The sequence below is a fragment of the Sapajus apella genome, unplaced genomic scaffold (genome assembly GCF_009761245.1).
Source record: "Sapajus apella isolate SASKATOON/1434 unplaced genomic scaffold, GSC_monkey_1.0 scaffold15, whole genome shotgun sequence".
Classification (NCBI taxonomy): domain Eukaryota; kingdom Metazoa; phylum Chordata; class Mammalia; order Primates; family Cebidae; genus Sapajus; species Sapajus apella.
Window position 1 is genome coordinate 5198967 of NW_022436955.1, and position 7659 is coordinate 5206625.

Sequence of the window (7659 nt, forward strand, 5' to 3'; positions counted from 1 at the left end):
AAATTAGTTGTACAATTTTAAGAAAACAGCAGAAATTAAGCAATTTTAAAATACAGAATTTATTTTTTAATGTCATAAGTTTTATTTTTTTCTTTTAGGTGTAGTGTATGCTTTAAAGTTTTGCCAAATCTTATTTTTTGTACACTTGATGGTTCCAGTTAGGTGCAATCGTGACCTGTACCATCTGTATTTCTTCAGGAAATTTATATAATGTCATTTTATCAGAATATATTGTCATCAAAAATAGAAAGGAAATGATACCAACATAAAAGAACCAGTTTATTTCATTTTTTAAAAATAGGTTGCCATTATATGTATAATGGAAAGGGAGAACACATTTTAATTGCAAGGTACAAGCAACCTAGACAACACTGGAGGTCATTATGTTAAGTGAAATAAGCCAAGCAGAGAAAAACAAATATCATATGTTCTCACTCATAGGAATTATGTATTATAGATTTCAATGTATTATATATTTCAAGGTAGCTAGAAGAGAGAACTTGAACTGTCCCCAACATATAGAAATGATAAATACTCGAATACTCGACATAATACATACCTCAGGTACTCTGACTTGATCATTATAAATTCTATGCAAGTAACAAAATAGCACATGTACCTTATACATACGTAAACTATATATTAATAAAAACACAAACAATTAAAAACATAAACACTAAAAAAGATTTTTTTTCAAATGTCATTCCTCTGTTCTCTTTTTATTCTTCTCACGTTCTCCACTCCTGCTATGGTTTTAATGTCTGCCCTTCAAAATTCAGCTGATGTCAATGTGATACTATTAAGACATGTGGCCTTTAAGAGGTTTCTCCCTCATGAATGGGATTAAAGCCCTTTTAAAAAAGGCTTCATGCAGCATTCAGCTCCTTTGCCCTTTCCTCTTCCTCCATATGAAGACACAGTGTTCCTTCCCTCCAGAAAATGCAGCAGCAAGGCACCATCTTGATAGCAGAGAGCAGCCCTCACTAGACAACCAAACCTCGTGCTAGCTGCATCTTTGGACTTGCCAGCCTCCAGAAATTTGAGACAATAAATTTAAATTTAAATTTTGTTACGGCAACAGAAAATGGATTAAGACAACTTTAGTTATAAGTACTGTTTCTTTTTGTTAAATTTAATTTCATTTAATGCAAATTAAAAACAAACACATATAAATGTAAGCAACAATTAATATAATTAGTTTCTCCACTGCTAATACTGACGTATTTGAGAGAAAATAACTTAATTCCTTATTGTTCTAGCACGTAAACATATTTCATGTGTGTGTTTTTTTTCAGTGCTGACTAAATTAAATTAGAAACATTGGAATTATTCTCTTTAGATAGTGCTTAATATATTTTTATTGTTTGAATGTTTCTAGATGTAAACCACATGGTAGCTATTAATATATATTTTGACTTTGTCCTTCGCTGTTATAAAATTCAAATTTAAACACTTGCTTCACTCTCAGTCTGTATCTCTAAATTTTATGAGTTACTTTTAGTGTAAACTATAGGGATGACTCAGTTTTATTTTACAGATTAAGAATCTGAGGCCCAGAAAGGTATTATAAAGTTCTAAAGGCCACACAATTTATTAGCAATGCTAGTTGATAATTTTTCATTTTTCTCTATCTCCCACACTAATGTCATGTTTTAATTATAATTTTTGCTTTATAAGTGTGTCAACTGGTTAGTAGAATGATTCTTATTTTTAAATAATTAAGATTACTTAGTTGGTTTGTTATATTGTTCTGGTTTCTTGTATTGTGGTGTAATAAGGTTAATTAGTGTTCTGTTATTAGAAGAAACAAAACTTTTATTAAAGATGAATTTATTTGTACAGAGCATTACATTTTAAGCTTAAATCCCAGCTAGTCATGAGAATATTTTTAATTTTATGATTCATTTTTAAAGTTTTTTTCCACATAAATTCTGAGATTTACTGTTAATGGCTAATATAATCATGGCTCAGTATGTTTATTACTTTTCTGTAAATGTTCATAGATACAATTTGCTGATTTTAAATACCTACATTTCATTATTTTTTAACCTGTAACAAATGGCAGGCATTTTAATATATCCCACTACAAAAACCACATTGTACTACTTCAAGCACCTGCCATCCCTTATGTGAAACCAAAAGGTATGTTTTATTCAATTACTTTTCACAGCATGTCAGGCTAAAAACTTATTAGTGTGGATGGATTTTTGAATGTCTAATTCAGATGCTGATAAAGTGAAAGGGGAAGGAAGAACATTTGTAACATAGACTAGCTTCATGTTTTGTTTTTCTTTGAGACATAATACAGGGTTTGTTTGAATATATATTTCCTAAAGTGAGGGTGTTTTGATTTTTACCTTGTAAGAATTATTATAAGTTTTCTTCTGTATTATTTTTATACAACCCAATATTTTTAAAAATGAAGAGTTAATTATTTAAAATAACTTGTAGGTTGATATAACATGCAGTTTTCCTTTGATGCATAGTTAAGAAGTTTTAATTTAACTAAAATTCATCACATAAATAATGGAGTTTGTTTATTAAATGAACAGTAATTTTATTTCTTCTTATGAAACTCAAAACACTAAATGTTCAAGAATTAGGAAATATACCATTTAAAATAAGAACTCATATTTTGGGAATATAGCAAAGATATGTAACCCATTATGATCTCATAAGGTACCTGGAGATTCCTAGTAGCAAAAGAGAAAAGAGAAATGCATTTATATAAAGAGATCTTGTTATCAGTGAGAATTTTTTTTCTTGACTAAATTTCTCCCATAAAAGCTTATGTTTATGGACTATTTGATAAAATTTCTTCCAAAAAGTTATATATTGTGGATTTAATACTGAATAAGTGCTGTAATTTCTTTGAGTTTAAATTTATATATAGATACAGAGGCAGATGTCTGTCTACCTACACAGATAGGTACACAATTAGAACAGCTTTTATCTTTTTTAAATAAATACTGTATGCTACAAATAAATTACTTTGGAAAATTGTGGATTATTTTAGCTGACCCTATGCACACTGGATTTCACTGCATATATTTATTTCAGGGTACGTTTTAATGGTTTAGAATTCTTAGAGTTTCTTTTATGTGCAGTTCATGCTTCCAACCTTTTATATTCCAGCTTTTAAGAAGTAAAAACTTAAACTATGATCTTTTCTGAGCTGTCTTATTTCTGGTATAGAGAATTAAATGAGAATAACTCAACATAAAGTTATGTTCAAAGACCTGATACCAGTCTTAAATTTTATACATATGCATATATACACATGCATGCATATATATATATGTATGTATATGCACATACAGATACACACACACACACACCTTCCTATCTCACAGACACACACATATGTATATATACACACAATGATAACCAGGAGCTTTACAATTATTTTTTTTAATTTAGCTGAATATTATTTAGAAGGCCATTATCTGCCAAAATAAAATGTAAGACAATAAATATCTATAAAGAGAAAAATAATCAAAACTTTTTTAAAAGAAGCCGGGAGAAATAATAAAAAAAAAAAATAGTGGCTTTAAATTGCTAGAAAAAGATCTAAGGGGCAGTGTTTGAAGGCCTTGATTATTTTCCCAAAGAACAGGAGTTTTTCAAAAGCCACTGATCAAATAATGTCTGTGTTCACTATCAAGTAAGCATTTTCTATGATTTACCATTCTATATGATTTCTCGAAAGGAATAAAAGATTTGAAAATTCTTACCAAATAAAATTGAAATCCATAATGAATTTTACAAAGGTATTTTAGTAGAAATATTCAACTAGAGAGATATTTGAAAGGCACAAGAATCAATTCTGTAAGAAAAAGTCAAGGATAGTATTGCAATTTTTGCGATTTACTATGAAGTGGAAAGTGTTCTTGATAAACGATGAATGAACACAGCTTAACAAATTTAACTCATCTGTTAAACAGAAATTTTAAAAGGATAGTTTTGGAATGCGAGATGTGGTGGCTCATACCTGTAATCCCAGCAGTTTGGGGGGCTGAAGCAGGTGGATTGCTCGAGCCAACGAGTTTAAGACCAGCCTGGGCAACATGGTGAAACCCCACCTTTCTAAAAAAAAAAAAAAATGCAAAAGCCAGGCATGGTGACACATTCCTGGAGTCCTAGCTACTCAGAAAATTGAGGCGGGACAATTGCTTGAGCCCTGGAGATTGAAGTTGCAGTGAGCCATGATCATTCCACTGCACTCCAGCCTAGGCTGCCTAAAAAAAAAAAAAAAAATGAATTTAAAAAAGGTAAGTTTGCAAAAATTAACACTAGACAATAAGAAAAGTAATATTATTTCTGCAATGAACATATATGCATATTTGTGTACCTTATTCAAAAAAATGTTAAGGTTATTAAAGAGTTTTAATGCATGACTCTTCTTGTGGTGTAATACTCATTTCTACATTTTATTTATGTTATATATGTTTTATTTATGTGTTCTATCTGGCAATTGTTATTTATTTCACAAATATTTGTGCAAATAACTTTTTCATGTAAAAGAAGGCCTGATTAGAAGGGATCTCCTCCAGGTGTGAAGTAAGAGCCCCACTACATTTTAAAGCAATTGCATAGCTTTTCATACACTCACATGTGCAGGCAGAATCCACATAATTGTACTACCAAGTCTCCTGATCCTTGTATGATCCTGGACTCTATAATATCATTGCACAATATCAGTTCTTGTTTCTACTCTGGTCCTGGTTTGCATGACGCTTTGTATATTGATTGCATATTTTATGTCATCTTGGGAAAAATCATAGTTATCTAAAAATAAATGACAGTATTTTCAGCCATGAACAAAGTGGAAGGATTCCATTGGTCTCATCTACATGAAGGAAAGACCAAAAAATAACACAATTACATTTGGGTCAAGTAAAGAGGAACAAGGACAGTTACTCAGAAAAAGGGTACTGCAAAGAATGTATGTGTGAAGATGTAAGGGAGCAAGGAAAAATGGATGAGGAACCGTAGGTCTACAAGTAGCTTTTGCACTGTTGGACTTCTTTAGTGAGCTGTATGATTCATGAGAAAAGGATTGTGCCTGTCTTTCTTCCCATATAATCTTTGGCGAATGTTCTATTGCTTGTCTGTATGTATTCAACATACAAACTTCTCTAGTGATCTACTCCTCCCCATATTCTAAACAAATTTGGCCAGGTGTCCTATTCACCCTGCTCCCACAGCCTCAGCATCTGGAGAGTGCACACATGCACCAAGGCAAGTTGTTTAGAGTCTCATTCATGGAAATCAGACCACTGACACTCGTTTTAGGATATTATGTCTCCCAAATGTCTCTCCTACTTATGTTTCTAGCTCCTATCCTTTCTGGTACTCAGTTATTTTAATCTGTAAACTGTTCATAATGCTTCAGATCATTTTTCCTTTTTTAAATAAATGTTGCGTGTTGATTTCTATTGCTTATAAACTGAAGACTATGGTTATTATACACATCACCTAGCTCAGTGCCTGAAAATAGGATATACTCACTAAATATTTTCTGGATGAACTAATGAACAAATGAAAGAATGAATGAATGAAGGTCTTAGTGAGAATTGCTATAACAAAAACACCATAGCTACATGGTTTAAAGAAAGAAATGTATTTCTAAAAACTCTGAAGTCTGAGAAGTTTACAGTCAAGGTACACATCAGTTTTGTTCCTGATGAGGACCTTTAGAAAGAGAGAGAGAGAAAGAGAGAGAGGAAAAAAAAAAAAAAAAAACTTGTCTTTTTTTTTTTTAAGTAAGGAGATGAATCTCAGCATGTGTCGCCATTCTTTTGACCTTAGCTAAATCTAATTATCCAAAAATTCTCCCTCCTATTATTGCCTACTAACTCCCCATTGGGAGTTTGAGTTTCAACATATGAATTTGAGGAAAACAAAAACATACAGCCAATAGCAATGAATAAACAATGACCTTTGTCTTCTCAGCCAGCATACTGTCCTGGGAAAGACTGTGACTGCTAACAAACTTGATTATGAAACCTCAAACTACTCTGCATCACGTCCAAGAGGAAGAGAGTTTCTTGTACAATAACCGGTAATAAATTTCTGTATGCATGGACCTAATATGAACAAAATAACATGAAATAATCACTAGATGAACGCTTATAATTAGGATATAAGAATATCTTACATAAATGAATTTTATCTAGAAGCAGTATGCACAACTACATTATTTTCTGTATCGAGCTCACTAAGAACACTGAGTTTGCTTTGTGCCAAGACACTTCCCAGCTACTATTGTGAGCTGAGTTCTGGTTACGTGAAAATATAATGCAATCTCAGCACTTCCTCCTTTTCCAATATGCTGTTTTGTTTTTTTTTTTTAACTTTTAGGGAAGTTACAGCATTTTGTACCAAGAAATATGACAGCAGCATAGTAGTACACATTGTATATCCCTTATGTTCTTTAAGCAGCTTGTTCTATCCAAATTACTCTCGACTTGATTATTAGCAGGATTACTGAGGTGATATAAATATGGCTTCTCTTATAAATGAATGTTCCTGCAATAAAAGTATTTATATTAAAACATAAGTTTTAATATGCTTAATAGTCAATGAAAATACCTGAAGAATTTCTATTTCATGGCCCTTTTGAGAAAATATATTTAAAATTTGCATTGTATTGTGTTTCTTCAAGTAATGACCCCATTTTGACATCACAGCAATATATCTGTGAAGAATATAAGTATTCACTGTTCAGTGACTATGTTATAGAAAACGTAAATATGAGCTTATCTAAATGCAGTGATTAGCATAAATACACTTCACTAGCATGCATTGGGGGAAAATAAACATATAAAGAAGTAAATTTACACTGATTGACTCAGAGGTACCTCTTGTAATGTGAGAACAATTCAAAAGCATTTCCTGTCTAACTCAAGGTCTCAGAATGTGGTTAGATGCAATTCAATTACTGTAATGTACATGGCATTTTAGTTTCATTTCAAAGTGGCAGTACATATTATCAAACTGCCACTAAAATACTCAGCATCATATTTTTATAATGTTCTTTGGTAGTAGTTTCTGAAAAGATTTAATATTACTGAATTTTTAGCCATTAAATTCCTGTTCCCAAATTATGGCTTGGAAAAAAGAAAAAAAAAAAACAAAGATAAAAATAAAAGCTAGTGCAAATTCATGCAGATTAGTGAAATTTTGTGCTTTGGTGCAAGTCAAGAAACCCAAGAGAATGTAAGCAAATATTTACCTCTGTTGAATAAAATGTGAGCCAAAGATTAGGCTCTGCCAAAGATTAGAGACAAAGAAGCATTTACAGACAATTTGCATGCATTCATTCCATCTGGAAATTTGGTGGTTGGAAATGAAACAAGTGGACATTAACAAGCCTTGATTGTATATTTTAACTGGAATGGACAAAGCCCTGACAACAGGTCTTATCTCTGACTAAAGAACATTATTTCCAAAAGTATCATAGTAACTCTCCTTTTCCTCTCCCTTTTCTTCCCACCTTTCTGTATTTTCTGCCTATTTCTTTCTTCCCTCTTGCAATTCTTCACCCCACCCCAAGAGAATTTGTGTTAGAGGACAGAGTAGGCTACTCTCAAATATGTTCACTATGAAGTCTCAGTAGGTTAACTGAATAGTTGTGTGTGTGTGTGTGTGTGTGTG